Here is a 20354-nt window from a genome sequence, read left to right as displayed (position 1 = left end):
ACAATGAGCCATACAACCTGCACTGTACAGTCTGGGGCTGCCAAGTATACCCCGTGTAGGCATCACAGATGGCTGAACTGTGTACACACATACCTACACACGACAGACACAACTGTAGGGCTCCACCACATCCACATGCATTCTGCACAGTCATGCCCAGTAAATGCACCGGCCCTTACACACACACATGATGCCATCCATTGGTACAGCCTATGCCCCTGGCACACATATCACCCTGTGCATATGATGAAGCCTCTGCCGCATCACTGTCATCCACACCATCGGTGCACAGTTATGCAAATATATTCTGATGCACAGGGTGGACAAGATAGTGAGAGGTGTATGTGATACCTGTGTATGCATAGTGTGTGATGTGTATGTTGCAGTGGTTGTGTATGACAAGTGACAGGTGCATATGTGACGTGGGTTGTGTACTTTTAACATGCAGCAGACATACCATGTAGTGCAGGTGCAGCATGCATTGAGCTGTGTACACGGTATGTGTGACGGTTACATGTGTAGCAACATGTTGGTTCTGTTAACCTGTATGCCTCATATGGTGTATTCGCATGTGCCTACTGGGAGCACTGTTATCAGTCCCCCATGTGTAGCTGTGGGTTACCCACAGGCACAGCTGGCAATATCAGCATACCACAGGTACCCGCAACCTGCCTGGACACCTACATAGGTACATAGGTGCATAGGTACATACCAGGCTATGTGCCCTACGGCATGTATAAGTCTAGCCAGAGTGTGTGTGGCTTTCACCACCCTTTAGGATGAGGATACTATATCCATTGGTCTGCTGTCCCTCTGTCCAGCAGTGACACAGAGATGATGCCTGGGGCATACTTACGATCTCCCATCCACACGTCAGGATTACTCATGGACAGAGTCAGTGAGGGGCTCTGCTTCACAAGGGCTGGGAATCTGTTCCATGGTGTAGGAAGTCTCTGGGCGATGAACCTGTCCCTCCAGCACATCCTATCTATGTCCGTGTTGAGGTTTCTGTCTGTTGCTCTCGTGCCTGTGGTTGTTTGGATCCTAGGAGGTGGAACATGTCCATGACACCCAGGTCGGACATGGCCGTGTATGTCAGGCACAGATCACCTCGGAGCAGATGGTATGAGAAGGTATACAGCTGGAGTCCCCTCAGTTGGGCAGTGTGTGACATCTGTTTCAGCACCTTTATCCCTGTGTTGTGGAATGTTTGGGGTCCTTCCGAGTGCTGCAGGTGTGGGGTTAGGTACATTCCGAATGTGGCGTTGTACCCAATCATTGGTCTGATGCATGAAGAGTACAGGGATACAATGACCTCCCCTGATGTGGATGTGAATCCCTTCATGACCAGGTGGGCACAGTGGAATGTCTTCCCAACCACATTGGCAATGTGAGTGTCAAGAGAGGTTACCAACAGGTTTGGTACCCAGGTCCCTGACCACATCCACCAGGTTTAATGGATTACCACCTATGTGTTAATTTGGGGTGAACATTTCTTTCCCAAAGGGTAGGTCTATACCTTCCCTGGCATGTAGCTTCAGGCCATGGCTCAGGCACCAGTTATCCATTGCTATGAGACCTCAGGTGGATGTCCGTGTCTGGGGTGTTGAGTATGGTGGCCGGTTTGCAGTCATCTGCATACCTTGTCTGCCACAATCCCCCTATGTTTGCGTGCACGTCGGAAAGTTGAATGCCAAACTGGAGGGGGCCCAGGACTGAGCCCTGTGGGCCACCACTCGGGACCGGCTTGGAGTCTGACATGGCACCAGGTACACTAACCCTGTGGGTTCTGACCTTCATCCAGTTGGCAACCCATCGTGTGACATATGGCTCTACATCTACACTGGTGAGCCTTTCTATGATGCCCGCGTGGAGTGTGGTTCGGACGCTGTCGTCAGGTCACGGTAGTCTGTGCAAACCGACGTACCCCCATCAATGGCCTTAGTGACTCCTCCAAACAGGTCAACCAGGTTCAGGAGGCAGGATCTGCCCTTCACTAAGCCGATGTGGGTATGTTCCAGTATTTGTCATTCCCCAATGTCTTCATTTATGGGCTCCATTATGGACCCCTCCATAGCTTTGCAGACAAGGCTTGTCAAGCTTATAGGGCAGGGATGTACAGAGTCTGTAGGAGCACCGCCTTGGTGGAGTGGGATCACAGTTGCCATATGCCATCCATCGGGTATGTAGCCTGTAGTAAGGCTAAGATTAAACAGCAGCCTTATGTGCGGGTTGAGGCCCTCATTGAGGCTGTGTAGCACACAGCCGGGGACACCATCTGGTCCCATTGATGCTGTGTTCACTGCTTTACAGATATCAGCTCTCACCTGGGCATTTGAGATGTTTGGGAGGCTAGACTCTGGTGGGATAGATGTATGCACGGAACCTGTCTGCCATTTTGTTGGCAATGTCTGTGGGTTCAGTGATCATTGTACCAGTCAGGACTACTTCTGAGCATAACTGTGGGCTTCCACCCATGTTCCTACCATAGCTAAGGAAGGCCTTATGGTTGTCTTATGTGTCCTTTGCAAGTCCAGTCCCACAGGCGGCCTTGGATGATTGTATGAGTGATCGTATGTTACCGCCAGTATTAATCAGTGATGCCTTCCCTGGTACTGATATTGCTCTGTCATGTAGTAGCTTTCACCTCTTGTTGTACGGTTTGTTAATGTCTGGGGTCCACCAGACCATGTGCCTGCCTTTGTTGGACAAGGTCCTGATGTTATCAGGGTTCGCTTGATCCAGACATTCCTGGGGGTGATCATAGAAGGCATTTTTAAGGGTTTCAGCAGCATGGCCTGTGTTTACCACTGGCATGGAGGCCTTGGGTACCACACCAGTCGTATGACGTGTGGGGTTCGCTGTGGAGAGGTCTTCACTGTGGTCTCCCTTGCCGGTGTTAGGTGCAGGATGCGGATCTCCAGTGAGATAACTATATGGTCTGACCTCACCGTTGAGGGATGTTCATCCTGTGTGGAGCATGTCATCCCCATGTGTGATGATCAGGACTAGTATAGTTCCTCCCCTTGTGGGTATGGTGCATGGTTGTTCCACAGCATTTGGGTGTATGAACACCTGGAATCTTTGGTGTAGGGTGTTGTGTCCTGGGTAATGTTCCCAGTCTATGTATGGGTGGCTGATGTCACCCAATATGATGGTGTTGTGAGAGCATTCATACTCCCCAGTGTCTTCAGGAAGGCTGTGTGGGTATCCTGGGTTTGGGAGGGTGGTCTGTAGCATGCAACAAACTGTAGGGCAGTCCTACCCATGGTTAATTGCACCTGGATGGTCCCCGCTGCTACGTGCATTTCTGCCAACCTGGAGGTGTGGGTATCCATCATGGGAATGGAGACTCCCCCTCCTTCTGTGTTCGGTCTGGGTTATGGTCCTGAACGCGTGATATGAGGTATTACCTGATAGTGCTGGGGTGCTCACAGGAGCCCTGAACAATGTTGCAGTCACAGCACTGACATCGATGTCCTCCATACTGCGGAGGACATTTGAGGGTGTGCAGCTTGGGCGTACAGTACTGGCACTGAGCAGTATTCCCCTTTATTTTTTCCAGGTTTGTTGTCTAGGGTGGTAGGTTTATCATTTCAGCCTTGCCTGCAGTGGGCACTGTGGGGGTGGCAGGAGCCTTTGCCAAACCCTTGAAGACCAGGGGCGACAGGTGCAAGCCATCCCTTGCGAAGGGGCGTGGCGTGTCAAGCATGTCATCCCAGGCAAGAGGAACTTGGATCCCCTCAGACTGACACCGGTAACCAGGCAAATTATCAAGGGTGATCATTCAGAGCCAGTATTGTGGCATCATACTTGATGAGGGTGGGATACTGCCCAGTGTCAGGGACATGCTGGCCTGGGCTACACAATCTGAGAGCCCCTCTATGTCTCCTTACATGTATCCCAGGGTGGTATGTCTCCGGTCGTAGACACCAGCATGGACAATGACCGCGTCATACATGTACATGCTGCAGAGTGACCTGAGTGCGTGTGTTATGTGGCGGATTCCAGCGCCCAACAGGCAGCCTACTGTGATCATTCCCTTGTTCGGTCTGGTGGGTGGGACGTCGGTGTGTCTGACTATGGTGTCACCTATTACAAGTGTGTCTGGCATTGTGTGTGGCCTTTAGGGCTGTGACTGTTTAGCACACTGACGTTGACAACTATGTGTTGCATGTCCTATGTCTTGTGGAGGCAGTTGCTTGGGTGTCTGCTTTGGAGGCCTCGTTATGTTTGTTACATGTTTTAACAGTGCCTCCGGGTATGTCTTAGTGTGTTCATGTGTTCGTTTAGCATTTGTGATAGTTCCATGTGACACTGGGTTTGTGGTGTGCATGGTGTCCTTCCCCTCCCGTTTGGTCTTGCCGGTCATGGTTTGAGAGAGCTCAGCCCCCTGTCTGGCTATATAGTTGCATCTCTCACATGTATTATGTTTAGTGGGGGAGGTGCAGGTTGTCCGTGTCCATGAGGCACCTGTAACATTGCCTCAGGATGCCCACATTCACCATCTGAGCAGGAGAGGTCGCTAGCAATTGACCCTTCGACATGCCAGAGAATGTGAATGCATTTGCTGTGTAACTGAGTCAGAAGGCACCTATAGGGGAGTGGGTACTCAAGGGGATTCTAGGCTAGTGTAGTACTCCATGTAGTATACATGTACCTTACCTATGTAGGAATACTATGGGAGCAGGTGCTGAGCTTTTGTGATAGAGAACGGACAGTTGATATTGCAAGTAGAGAAGTTCGACATGTAAACCTGCGGAGCCAGATATAGTATAACGTTGTTTACACGGTACATGACGCACATGTCCACACATATACTGCACCTGACGCCTGTGGTCGGTGCCACAGGCTCCGGTGGACAGAGACATCACATACATGGCATGACACAGTACAGGTATGGTGACATTATGCAGGTGTCATACACAGCGTGCTGGCAACTGACCGCAGGTGTCACCTGTCAGCTGTGGTGCACGCTGTGCAGCAGTCAGATGCTGTACCGGTACAGGAATATGTCCGCAATCGCGGGGTGTACACCACTATGGCACACACCCCATTGTGTGCAGATGGGGACACCTGCCTGTGTGGTCAGCACCCTCACAATACAATGCACCCACATGCCATGTCACTGGGGGCGGTCTTGCACAGGTGGCAAGTATGGCTCACAAGTATGGCATTGACAGGGTTGTGCAATGCAGCACCAGTACGGGATGTTCACCCTGTGTGGTTATTGTCCAGTCACAACACTATATCTGCATACACCCTCACAACAGGCAGCAGACATACACACATGTTGACACACTGACATGGTGGTGATCACACATGTCTACACGGAGGGATGACATGGTGCATGTACTGCACCATCCACATCCATGCACCCCACACTGAGGTATGTACAGATCTCTACCATGGTGTACAGTGATGTGTGGCACATGGCACATAGTCCCCCCGATCTGTGGCATACATGGGCACACATTCCTGCACACATGTCGGTGCTAGGAATGCCACACCCGCTATATGGGATATGTGCAGGCGTGCAGCGGTATGTAGTGCATCATGCGTACCACCACTGTATCCAGCAGCTGTGCCAATATATGCACTTGGGAGGTGGTAGGGGTTACAGTGGCCATGTGACATATGGTCGATGACACCTGACCGATGGGTATGCATTATGGCAGCGCTGTCATGTAACGGCGACATAGCAGACTGTATGCACATGGCAGGGTAGGGTGGTGTGTGACGCACCTGTGACCACCACCTGCACACATGCATGTGGACAGGTGTTTAAACACATGGTGTGCACACATACCACCATGCGTGCTGTTACTATGCCACCATATGACGGCCCCCATGATGGGTATGCATGTGGTAGGGGGTTGCAACTGTGTTATGGACATCGGACACCACTCATGCATGGCTGCACCGTGCACAGTACACATGTCACATGTATCCCCTGTTGCCATGTGTGTATGCATTGCTACGTTGTGACATGTGTGTCGACATACATGGAACATGGACTGTGGTATGGTATCACAGCTGTCACAGGCAAACTGTACAAGGGTATGTGTCCCAGTCAACACCGCTACACCCTGTAGGGGGTGCATACCACAGACATGTGTCCACCTTCCATTCATGTGTGTATTACCACGTACACCAGTGTTATGCATGTGGTACATCACAGGCCTCGTATGTGTCCTGTGTGCAGTCCATGCACACAGCCAGGCAATCACATATATGACATATCCGGACTTTGTTTCACTGTGGTACAGCTGCAGTCATGTGTCATATCTGTGTCAGGCCCGTGGTATGTGTGGAGCACGCCTGTCCATGTATACCAATATGGGTGTACTACATCACACCTGTGGGATCATTGATAGTACATGTGTACTCTGCATGACGGGCGTACACCACCATATAGACCTGTGGACATATGTCACATGCTGTTGCTGGACCGTGAGGCATACTGCTGCACCGATGACATGGTGCTGGCATGGCAGCTACAGTGTTCACTGCAGTGTGTACATGTTCAGCCTGCACCCGTGACGCCTGTGATGTCATCTGTGTGTGTACGTGTAACTGCATGTGTGTCCACCCTGTGCATGTGTATGGGTTTACCTGTCCGTGACTTGCGGTGTGTGCACTCCGTCTGCATGCCGGACGGCGCATAGCACATACTAAGTGTGTGAGCATGTCCGGGTTGCTGTTGTGTGGGTGGACACACACGACGGTCCATGATCTGCTCTTCCATGATTCCACCCCATGTGTATGCATGTCTGCACTCTGCAGATTCTAAGTGTGTGAGCATGCCCAGTAAGCAGCTGTGTAGATGGACACACAGTACAGTGCACACCGCGCCCGTCTGCCTTGATATCCCATGTGCATGTATGTTTCCCCTTCGCAACCGCCACGTCTGTGAGCATGCCCGGGTTGCTGTTGTGTGGGTGGACACACATGACGGTCCACGATCTGCCCTTCCATGATTCCACCCCATGTGTATGCATGTCTGCACTCTGCAGATTCTAAGTGTGTGAGCATGCCCAGTAAGCAGCTGTGTAGATGGACACACAGTACAGTGCACACCGCGCCCGTCTGCGTTGATACCCCGTGTGCATGTATGTTTCCCCTTCGCGACCGCTAGGTGTGAGGGCATGCCCAGTACGCCATTCTGGGGTACACAATACAGTCGGCACCGATGTCCGCTACTAGGCATGTATCCATGGCCAATGACATCCTGCATAGCCATGGTGACCGTCCAGGTGAGCCATATGTGGTTGGTATGCCACAATGGCTGCCTACATCATGCACGCCAGTTGCCCTCTCATAGGGTATACTGTCTGTGGTGCATCCCGTATCCATGTCGTGATGTTGTGCTCCGTAGTTGGTATTCCCGAGTGCAGCACTACCGAGTTACTGTACGCCCACCTTGGGATGGTAACATGCTGTGTGACTGCGCACTCTGTCATCATTCCCTGTTGGCTGCCTTGCCTGTGCAGATGATATCACCCATCTAGGGGTATGCCTCCTGACAGCGCTGTGCTCAGTAATCTCGGTAGCGCGTTCTGTAAATGCATCATGCTGTAGTGTGTTCATGTAGGTAGGCGTAGGTTCAACTCCCGGCCCTTCCCCGTGTGTGTGTGTGTGTGTGTGTGTGTGTGTGTGTGTGTGTGTGTGTGTGTGTGTGTTTCCAGCTGCCCTTGGTGAGAGTAGTTCCTTTAGTCGCTTTGCAACACATACCTTGGCTATTGGCATCTATTCCTTTACGGATGATGTCACCCGCTAGAAGTACGCCTCTGACAGCACTGTGCTCAGTAATCTCAGTAGCGCGTTCTGTAAATGCATCATGCTGTAGTGTGTTCATGTAGGTAGGTGTAAGTTCAACTCCTGGCCCTTCCCCGTGTGTGTGTGTGGGGTGTGTGTGTGTGTATTTACAGCTGCCCCTATAGAGAGTAGTTATTTTAAACGCTTCGCAACACATACCTTGGCTATCGGCGTCTATTCCTTTACGGATGTTGTCACCCACCTAGACGTGTGCCTCTGATGGTGCTGTGTTCAGTGGTCCACGTAGCGTGTTCCATACCTGTGTCATACTGTTGTGCGGTTGGGTAGGTCGGGGTAGGGTCAATCCCCATGCCTGCCAGCTGTGTATGTGTGTCTATGCTCCCAGCCGCATGTGTTCATAGGTTATGGCTTTAGAGTTTCCGCAGAACTTATACCCTGCCGACATCTCTGTGTTTGTGGATGGTGAGACACAGCTCGTGGACTGCCTGCTGTGGTTGGCGACCTCCGTAGCGTGTTCTCCACGTGCGCCCTGCTGTGGTGTGGTGGGGTGGCGCTGTGTACGTTACACTCCCGGCCTTGCCACATGTGTCCGTCTGTATCTCTTTCGATGTATATATACATACTTATGTTATGCCCATAGTGCTGCTCTTGCATGGACAGCTGTCTGTTCCATGTATCGCATATTTGCACGGCTGACACATAGAACTGTGGTACGATGCATATCCACTCATTGTCCATGCAACGTCCGTATTCCGGCACACCCTAGAGACATCTGCTGGATATCGTGGCAGACAGCTATCCTTGCTGTACTGACACTGTACCCATACACGCCATACACCTTGTGTATAATTGCCTGTTTATGGTGTGTGTATGTCTATCTGAGCTGTGTGCATGGTCGTGTGTATGTCCCGCTATAGCCGTCTGTGCAGGTGTCGCCACTATGGGTAATCCTTGTAGACCGCTGTGTCATGTGCACTTCAGCACATACCTGCAGACCGTACTACCCCTCCTACGGCAGCGGCCTTAGATCAACCGCTGCCCTAGGCGATGGGCTCCATGGAGCCCACCACCACAACACATGGTGCCCCCATTCTGGTGTACCTACATGACATAACTACTAGAAAGGTGGCCCTGCTAGTGCGGCGCCCTAGGCAGCCGCCGGGTTGGCGTATGCCTACGGCCGGCTATGAGCACATCACAAGGCATACTTTTACATTCAGTGTTTTACGAAGGCTAGATTTTAATCCCAGAGGGGGGGACCTTATCAACTATACTTTAGAATGTGGATTGAGATGGATTATTAGGTGGAGAGTTGACCACGCACCAGGGCTGAATGATGATGCACAGATTAAGCCTCATTTGGGAAGCAGGGGGCTTAAACACAAATAACAGGAATGTAGTTTAGGTACAGCTATACATTTTACACCTATTAGTCCACTCTTTCAGTTGTTTACCACTGTTTTACATTGATATACTATACATATTTTCAAAATATATTGTTAGATTTATAATTGATGAGAATTAGGCATAGTACAATATCATATAATACATGTTTTCATAGGATGTTTTTAAAGATGTTAATATATGTGTGTGTATGTAACATTGCGTCTGCGCTTTATATGCTGTGGTTACTTGTTCATTGTTTGATGAGAAATTGACCAATGTAAGTGTAAGGAGGGATATTTAAAGCCTGGATGCTTTTATGTTATGTGTAAGTCTGACGGAGCCTACGGGTGAAAGCACTTACTTGTATATAAAGGAACCTTTTTATACCATTTGGGTACTGTCCTGGACAATTTCTACGTTGACTGTTTCATCTACCTATGTGTTTTTTGGATTGTGCGCCATATGGTGCCAGCGGTTATTTTGTGTTGATTAGGTGTATTCCATGGTCAATTGACATTAATCATATTGATTCATTAAAGGATCTTCTTTATAAGTGGGAACACCATAGTTTAACCATCCTATGACCTTCCTAGTTGAAGTTGCTAGTGAGCCATTAGTATGTGTTCCACAGGTCGCCCATTTGTTCCGCATTATGGAAGCGAGTGATCCCCATTTTGGTGATGGCAGATTGAGAGCTGTGTACGCCGGTATTTGCACGATGGTCTGACTTTGTATGGGGAATGTCTAATGTACTCCCTATCTGTATTTCCTGTGCTATGCCTTACTGCAGCTGTGTAATTCCACCAGGTTTCCAGTTAGAGGTGCCATCTTGGTCGTACGCTTGTCCATCCATGGGAATTGCCTACTGGACACTGATATAGGGCTGTACACATTTCACACCTGCTTTCAGCATTATCCGGTGGATGCTTTGCATCATTAGTGGGGAGTAAGGCATGTGCTATACCCACATCCCTCCCACGGGGCGGGCCAACGGATTATCTGCCAAACAACACCGAGCCCCATTTCTGCATACCCAGGATCCCATGGCTGCAACCCTCGACGTTACACATTACACATCCTTCATGTGTGCGGGACTGGGATGTGGACGCACTTCTATGGACTCGACAATCTGGGGATTTCTGTTCATATGTCCTGCATTTCATGGACACTTCTCATCAACCGTAAACACGCTGGTGGTGCATATGTCTAGCTGTGCCGTAGTCACGGCTGTCATTTCTTCTGGGTCGATCGCAGCAGGTTGATATTGCAAAAGGATAAATTTTTGGAGTCCTACAATGGACACCAGTGTGCATATGTAAAGTGTAGAACTTGTTGGACTGTCACCATCTGGCCAGTGGTTTTGACTGATGCTGTATGTTCCCCAATCGCAGATGTCTGTTTGACTACCCATATTATGTGTTACTTGGCCTATCTATATCCATGTGCCAGTAAGCGGAAATACAGCAAACCTTGAGTCCTGGTCTTCTTCGTAAAAGACATTTATTGAACATAAACCAGACCAAAACAGACGATGACAAAAACGATACACTCCACAGTCAAAAGATACTGAGCGCTTTCACCCACTAACATGTGGCATCGTCAGAGTACGAATTACATTAGATAGTCGTCCCTTAAATACTTCCTTCAGAGTCAGTTTAAACACAATGAATCAATAAACTTGCTCATAGTTAAGTGGACAGTGCTCCAAGTCATAATGATAAAGTGACATATACAAACAGTGTTGCATACATTACTTAATGGAAACATTAATACAACAACAATGTGTTAATATAAATAAAATATTGGTGAATACAATCGGTATATTGATACATAGTTGATAATTGTTGTGAGTAAACCTTAGAATGTAGTGTGTTGATACTGATATTGTATATTAATGTGTATAATTGTTGCATTAAGTTTCCAAGTCATGGAATAAATAAGTACAATTAAATGCATATTTTGTATAAATATGAATGTAAATAAGAGTCACAATGTTAAACATAAATATGACTGTATTATAACTATATCAATATGATATGGGATAAACTGTACTTGTTTACATCTTGTTTTAAAGTGACAAATCTATGTCCATGCGTCATATATACGGCCCGTCGGACTGCTGTGTGTAGATATCTACATGTGAACCCCTCGTTTCATACCTTGCTTTGTTACTGTCTGTGGATTACCTGTGTACACACATCTATTACAATGCCATACCTTTCCACTGTACAGGTTCTGCATGGTGTACGTCTGGTTGGCCCTTAATCTTGCTGTGTGTTACATTGACCTGTGTCTATCTGGCAATTCACTGGCGTGTCAAGTGAGAACTTCTTGCTTCTATAGGGACCTGATCCCGTAATTGTGACGTGCTTCCACTGGCCATATATTTCTCTGTCGTCTGGGATCTGTGTGTAACCAGTCCTTTCAGGACACTTTCTATTGTTGTTCTTTTTTGGTTACATATATGAGTACTTTGGTATGTTGTGCTATTATTGTGTGTGGAGCATTTCTCCATGGGCCTCTGCTGACACTGGACATATATCCAGCTAGCCTAGCCCGGTCAACATGTGTGAGCCAACTGAACACAATTCGTACGGGGGCACCTTCTGACAAGTGGGTCGGGTTACAGATGCATAACCGTCGTCAATCCATACTACTAACACACACGTTATTCTATCCACATTCTATGTTTGTCTTATCACATAGCATGTGTTTCTCACTATTTCTAATGGTACTTTACATGGCATTGCCCGATTCCATACTTTCAGAGGCTGACAGGTTTGAGACATGTATAATTGACGTGGGGGACACAGCGTTAACTTTCCCTGCTGTGAGCGGATCACACACGCACACGCGCACTTGCATTTCCTAATTGTGGGTTACGCGCAGGCGCACATGCATATCCGTATTCTGTTTACATATGTTTACTGGGTGTGTGTGGTTACGTGGTCTGTGTTAGTTGTGACTGTCCCGGTAACATATCTCTGATCCGGTTGACGGACGTGTGCGGAATGCACTTTCACCTTTACACATATGACAGTCTTTGCAGCATGGACGCATTACGTACACGTTCACATTTATATGTTCTATAGTCGTAATTCAAACGGGACTGTATTCACGTTTGCCGGTTACTGTGACCACTACACGTTAGCTGTTCTGTCTCATTTATATGCATACCCATGGTACTTAGCTAAATTTACATATCCCCCCATCCCCCTCCCGCACTCACGTAGTCACAGGCATCCATTCTCCTGCTGGGAAAGGTGCGGTACTACATGTTGAACATTCCTTATTCCCTCCCGCTCATGGCCCAGGATGCATATGTCGTGACCGCAGGGATATTCAGATCACAGGGGCCTATATCCCCTACACATACAGGCCTTCGATTGTCAGGGTGTTCCTGTGGTGCTTTGGGTTTGGACTTGTCCGCCTAGTGTACGGAACTGCCCTGACCGTGTACGAATGTCAGATGAGTGACATGGGCACGGTTTGTCCGTGTCTATGATACCATACCCCCCCCATTATTCCTATCCGTGTGCGCTGATTGGACGGCGTGCCCGTTGTAGATCTTGTTATAGTGATTGCACACGGTCTGGTCGACCAGACCTATTTCCATTACTAAACCTCTGTATTTATAACCTGTCTCACTATATTACATGGGTTTAACATTGCGTGACGGCTTTCACTGAGCCACGGACATGTCCGTTGCTTAGTTTGGGGCTGTCCTTCTCTGCTACACACATTTAACATGGCGGAACAGGTTGAACAGCTCAGCAACGGTGACATCGGGCTCTCCGTCGCTGTTTAGTATTGCATCGCTATGTTGACTTTGTTTCACATAGCGTGACAGTGTCAACATTGGTAACGGACATCTGGCGCAGTACGTCCGCACCGCCGCGGGTGCTGTATGTCTGCGTTTGGGCGGCGGACAGGCATTATGCTGTGCCATTATGTCTGGGAATATATGGTTTCTTTCCATAGATGATATGGCATACTAGCAATGACCCGCGTCTGGGTGTGGGTACTGCTGTATTTACCCATGGCAAGAGCGGCCGTAGGGCAAGTGGTGCCCTAGGCAAAAGGACTCCATGGTGCCCCCACCACATCACCCGCTACCCCCATCCTGGTCTACCTACACCAAATAAATACTGGGAAAGTGACCCTAGTAGAGCGGCACCCTAGGCGGCTGCCTAGTTGGCCTATGCCTACGGCCGGCTATGTGTGTGGTCCCTCGGGCATCGGGAACGCACCACGTCTGCCGTGGGTATATCTAGCATTACACACATCTGGGCGTGGTTTATTGCTATAATGTTCCATGTGTACAGACACGTGTGTTTGGACACCCTACGATAGCTTCTGCTATTGGCATACAATGCTGTGGGTGGTGCCAGTTACCATACATATGCCTTTCTCAGAAGCCGACTTCACACTTCTAAACACTAGTGTGGTCTCCTTTAAGGACCCTGAGCCAGTGGTAAACATTACTCACACCACTGAATCACTTACATATGCCTTCTACCAGCACCTACAGGACTGCATGGATCAGGCAATCCCATACAAAACTGAGACTCTTTGTACCAGAGCCAAGTGTCCGGTCTGGTGGACCCCAGCCATACACAAGCTGTACAACAAAAGGAGGAAGCTACTACAGGATGGAGCAGAATCCTTGTAAAGTAAGACACCCTTGCTCATTGTATGTGAAGAACTACATGCTCTCATGAAATCATCCAGGGCAAATTCGACAGCTAAATCACCAAGGACTCGAAAGACAATCATAAGGCCTTCTTTAGCTATGTTAGATACCTGGGAGGACACTACCAGATATGCTCAGACTGGGTTCAGAATGATGTGAAGATTACTGAACCTACACACATTGCCAACATACTGGCTGACAGGGTCGGTGCAAACTTCTCCCCCCCCCTCACCCCCACATGGAGAGATATCTAGACCGGCGGATTGTAGCCCCCAGGACATCTGTAACACACAGGTGGGAAATGCTCTCTCCAAGGCAGTGAACACAGCATCCATGGGACCAGATGGTGTCCCAGCTGTGTACTCCACGAACTCAATGAGGAATTAAACCCACAGTTAGGACAGCTGTTTAATCTTAGCCTCACCTCGGGATACGTACCCATGTAGTGGCGCAAGGCGACTGTAGTCCCACTTCACAGGGGCGGTGCCTCCACTGATCCTGGTAATTACCGTCCCATTAGCTTGACAAGCCTTATCTGCAAAGCCATGGAGAAGGATCATAATGGAACTCATAGATAAAGACATAGGGGACTTGCATACTTTGGATCCAACCCAGTTTGGCTTGGTCAAAGGCAGATCATGCCTTTTAAACTTGGTTGACTTTTTAGGAACAGTCACCTAGGCCATTGATGAGGGTAGAGCAGTCCATACAGCCTACCTCGACCTGGCAAAGGCCTTCAACACAATACCCCCCTCAGGTATCATTGATGACATAATCAGCTTGTATGTAAACCCATACATCGCAGGTTGGGTTGCAAACTGGCTGAGTGACGGAACCCACATGGTCAGAGTTGCTGGCGCCATGTCGGACTCACAGCCGGTCACAGGTGGGGTCCCACAGGGCTCAGTCCTGGGTCCACTCTTTTTTCGGCATCTACATTTCCAATGTACAAGCAAACACAGGGGGGTTATGGCTGACAATGTTTGCAGATGACTGCAGACTGGGTGCCATAGTCGGAAACACATCTGACACGGATATCCTTCAGAAGGGCCTCACAGATATGGATAACTGGTGCCACAGACATGGCCTACAGCTAAATGCCAGGAAATGCATGGTCATACCCTTCGGGAAGAACAAGGTTACCCCTAGCTACCATATAGGTGGCAATCCACTGAGCACAGAGGATGTTAACAGGGATCTGGGTACCCCAGTTGTCAGTAACCATTCGTTCAACACACATTGCTAAAGTAGTTAGGTAGACATTCTACATTGCCCACCTGCTCAGGTAGGGATTCACATCTAGATCAGGGGAGGTCATCGTCCCCCTGTACTCATCACTCATTAGACCTATGATTGAGTACAATGCCCCATTCGGGATGTATCTGACCCGACACCTGCAGCAGATGGTAAGGCCCCGACAGTTCATTGCCAAACAGATGCAGGGTCTCAGGGATATGTGTTATGCTGCCCGACTGAAAGGACTCCGGCTCTATTCAGTCGCATAGCACTTGCTCAGAGGTGACCTGTGCCTGACATACAAGGCCATGTCGAACCCAGATTTGATGACTATGCTTCACCTAATGAATCTAGATCCCTCAGAACCACAAGGGCAGGTGACTTAAACCTTTACACGGTCATTAATAGAACGTGCTGGAAGGACAGATTCATCACCCAGACACTCACTATGCTGTGGAACTACATCCCAGTACATGTGAGGCAGAGCACCTCACTGGCTTTGTTCAAGAGGAGTCTTGACCAATGGATGGGAAATTGCAGATATACCCCAGGGATTACTTCAGTGTCACTGCTTGACAGAGGTACAGCAATATAATAGGCATAGTTTTCTTCAAACTGAAGGGGTGGCGAGGGCAACATAACTATGGGCTAGGCTTATAGATGCCCTTGGGTGGATAGCCTACTATGAACCTATGGACCTATGTACCTATGTTCATAGTTTGTCCCATTCACACTTGTCTATCCCCTGTCCTCATTCGTACGTGGATATTTCTGTGGCACATGATTGAACTATGTATTACCTGCAGGTATGATGTGTACAGTGCACATATGTCACGGTTGATTACAGTGTATCTGTGTACCTACCTCTGTGATACTGAGGACTACCACACATGCTTCACAGCATTACATGCATATGTCCATACTATTATTTGTTGGCCTGTGGGGGGTTGTCAGGGCAACAGTTACACGTGTCCCTGTTTGTGCACGCATCATGGTGGTCTCTGACCGGCCTAGGTTGCTATCGTGGGATGGACGGTGGTGTTGGTGTGTGTTTGGGTTGTGTTTCCACTGCCGATATGTCAGTGGGGGGTGGGGTTGGCACATGTTCCTCTTTGCAGGGGGCCCCATCCTGGACATTTGTGTCATGCGTCGACACTTGGCACATGCCATATGTCCTGTGATATTCCCACAGTCGTGTATGCCTTCCTGCATTACTACTGCGTGTTACTGACATTTTGTATCTGGTACGCATGGCTATTATGTTGGATAGCTTAGCCTATTCCCATTATATGACATACCCATTCATCCAGGCATATACCTGTTATTCAATCCTTTGCATTGGCCGTGGGTGTTTGGCCATCCGGCACCACTTTTATCTACATGTGATGTCCCACCTTCACCTTCTGTGCATGTGGCACCCTGTTGGGGAGTCCTGCTTGGTGGGCGGATGTTCCGCCCTATGTGTTGTGTTTGACATGTCTGCATAGCTAATCATCGGTACAGTGGCTACACATACTGCTTTGTCCAGGTGTGTACAGTTATGGACACCGTGGCGTGTGAACGCCTATGGGCTTTCGACAGGTCCATACCACATGCGGGATGTACGCATTCTGCCAACACATTCACGTGCAGCCATTTGGATATCAGTACCTGAGGTGGGATGTTGACATGTGCGGTACATATTTGCACGCGTGGCACTGCCTAGGACAATACTTCATACTACATTTGAGGTATACCCACTGTGTGTAGGTGTGCAGCTGCGCAAGACTGCTAGCTGGGTTGGGTGGATGGTCTTACATGGGTGCGGGTTACGTGCTATGACGGGGCTGTTGTGTATTACATTTGCATGCATAGGTTCTGCTTCTGGATATTATGCTTCGGCATACGCCGTCCTATGTGTATGCTACGGGCACGTTGCTGGGTGTAGTGCGTGTTGCTATGCACATGTTTGTCTATGTTTAGGGTATCTGGTTTCCTTCTGGTTGTTATATGGACACGGCTGCCCGGCTATGTACTCTCACTACTGCTGGTGACCATGCCCATGGGGCTACTTGTGTGTAGGTGCGGCGCGCTGACATGCTGCAGTACACCTTCACTGGGTATGCCCACTGACAGTGCAGTGCGTGACGGACACGGTATTACGCGTATCCTTTGTTCCTTGGACGGGTACAGTTTGGACTTCGTGGGTTACTGTTTGGTTCTCCGTTTTGTGTAAACGGGTACTATGTTGCATACTCTGCGTACGTTTCATTATCCACGGACACTGGCTGGTGCGGTTACTATTGCAGGCGGCCTGTGACAGTCAGCACTTTAGGTTGCTCCTCGCCTGCCAGCTTGGCCACGCCTACGGGCGCATCCTACTTGAGCTCGCGCACGTGCCCTCTGCACGTGGTTGTGGTTGCGGCGCGCACTCATTACTATGCATGTGGCGCTGCTACGCCGATTATACACTGCACTGCCGGCCCACGCCTTACACTGGCCTTGCGCCGTGCTTCATGAATCCGGGGGATAATTTAATGGGCTTACGGTCAGACAGTGTAAATTCCAAGTACAAGCAAGTGTGACATTTTATTGCAAAGTGACAATGTGCCGATGAATCACAACAATGCAAGACATCTATAATACACATTCCTTAGTTTTAAGAACACATTTGCATATAAAACTAAAAAAGTAAATAAAAATGGAGAGATCCATCTATACTTAACATAGCCACTCTGTTAAACCATTTATTAATATTTATACATGTTGCATATGTATGTACATACAAATATTTCGGGCATGACCTATAATGCCATTCTTACATGCAGACTGGTAGTTATAGTTTGACCTCATTTCCGTTTCTTATATTTTTTCAGCTATCATCTTGCTTGAATCCCACTTCTGCATTTTGCCAAGCTGTTTGACATTCTTTCAGAAAGTCGTATAATTCTTTATTCTGTTTACAATTTTCTGTTTGTGTCTTGCACCATGGAGCTCAGGTTGTGATTCAAAATGGTATGTTCACCTCCCACTTACATCAGTATCAAACTAAAATTAATTAGTAAACAAGCAGAGAAAAAAACAGTTGAATAAGGAAATGAGGGAGAATGAATTAAATGATTTGACTCAGAGGTTAAGTTTAATTCATGGTACCTTGGAGAGTACAGCACACATCTATTTCTTGTTTTCATTACTTATTAAAGTAAACAATTAAATGTTTGTTTACAGGTACCTTGTTATGTGTGTGTATAGTTGGTACTCTTACAGGCCGGAAAAAAAACACAGTAGGGTGTTTTCTGAAAAAGAAAAATAGTACAGTGTGTAAAGCTAAACTATGCAGTAATGCCATTCAAATGAGATGGATTATAACAATATATTCGTCAATAAACTGATGTTTTTGTCAGCATATATATTCTGTATGCAGCATGGACATTTGTAATGTACTTGGTAATTATATATTATGTTAAGTTCATGGGTATGTACTAGGCATGCAGTTCAAAAGACCATTTATAAGCATAGTCAGCTAAGCTTGAGTGCTGAAATAGTGACCTAAACTCCATGGTCAAGAAGCACCATGTTATATAACCCAGAGAGGATTTATGAAATCCCAGCTATTCATCCAGAATATTACTGAATACAGACCATGTGTAGTATTGCTTTACATGCAGAGGAGGTCTAGTCAGTAAGTGTAGGATTCCTTGGGATAGAAATCTGTTGTGCCAGCCATGTTCTATTTCTGTGTCTATAAAATATTACAGGCTTTGTTGTGGGTGTTCATGGTGGTGTGTGTTTTATATAGCAGTAAGAGGTCAAGCAGGGTGAAATGGGCCATCTACCCTACTGATGGACAGCATTCTGCCTGCTGAAGAATGGCATACAGAGCAAGAACTGCAGATATCAAAAATGCCATTTCAACCTTTGATATAAGCATCACCATTAATAGTGGGCAACAGGAAGGATTATGGAAGAATGTTCATCTGAGCAAACTGTGTAAATATCATAAATTGGGCTTTATCAGAAATTTTACATCTTATACCTTTGGTACCACAGTAAATTGCAGGTAATGTTAGCATGTTCCAGAAGGTTCATATGTTCATAAGTGTGTACTAGGCTAATGGCCCTGGGTTCTTTACAAGCCTAGTCCATAGAAGTGCCCTGGCACTGTGTCACTGGTCATTAGTTCCCAGTGCCTCTACCAAGTACAGGCACTATATTGATCCATGGGGTGAATTTTCTATTTACAATCCACTCAGCAAGATTTCTCTTGAAGAGGGCTAGTGAGGTGCTCTGCTTGACATGTATGGGAAGTCTATTCCAGAGCATGGGCAGTCTCTGGGTTATGAACCTGTCCCTCCAGCATGTTCTATTGATTGTGGTAATGAGGTTGAGTCCTCTGGAGTGTGTGGTGTGGAGGGATTGGGATTTCTTTAGATGTAGCATTTCTAACAGGGCTGGGTCAGACATGGCTTTGTAAGTCAGTGATCGCCTTTTAGTACACGATATGAGACAGAGAATAGCTGGAGTTTTTTTGAGTCTGTCCATGTAGGACATGTGTTTAAGGCCTAGGATCCTCTTCATGAGGTGCTTCTGTGGCCTCTCCAGCTGCTGCAGGGTCTATATAAGAACATTGAATATTTAACAGTTCGAATCACTAAAGATTGACCTTTAGTGATCGAACTGTTAAAACATTGAATGTTCAGAAAAAAATAAATAAATGTTGTAGGGAGGGGGCAAGCCCCCCTGCACCCCCCACACCCCTGCTACTTAAATATACCAATTCTGAGACTGCACTACATTGAAGTAAATGGAAATCTTCCCTTACGGAGATTTCCGTTTACTTGTTCGATGTTCGGCAGTTTTGCTATTCTCGTGTCGACAATGTCAGATTCGACATTGTCGGCTTTTGAGAATCTAATATAGACCCCTGCTGCATGTCTCTAGTGAGGATGCCAAATGGGGCATTATACTCTAGGATTGATCTAATGAGGGAGTAGTAGAGAGAAATGATGACCTCTTTCTTCCTGGATGGAAAACCCTTAGTAATGAGATGTGCCACATTGAAGGACTTTCTCACCATAGTGGCAATGTGGATATCAAAGGAGAGGTTGCTGTCAACCGGTGTCCATAGATCTCTTATAACTCCTTCAGTGTTCAGTGGGCTCCCATCAATGTGGTAATTAGTGGGAAATGAGTTTTTCCCAAAGGTGATGAAGCATTTTTTGGCATTAAGCTTAAGGCCATGGTTTCCACAACAGTCATTGGTCTCAGTGAGGACTTGCTG

The sequence above is a fragment of the Protopterus annectens genome, chromosome 1.part1 (genome assembly GCF_019279795.1).
Source record: "Protopterus annectens isolate FY-2018-M chromosome 1.part1, PAN1.0, whole genome shotgun sequence".
Taxonomy (NCBI): domain Eukaryota; kingdom Metazoa; phylum Chordata; order Ceratodontiformes; family Protopteridae; genus Protopterus; species Protopterus annectens.
Note: the sequence above shows the minus strand (reverse complement) of the source record.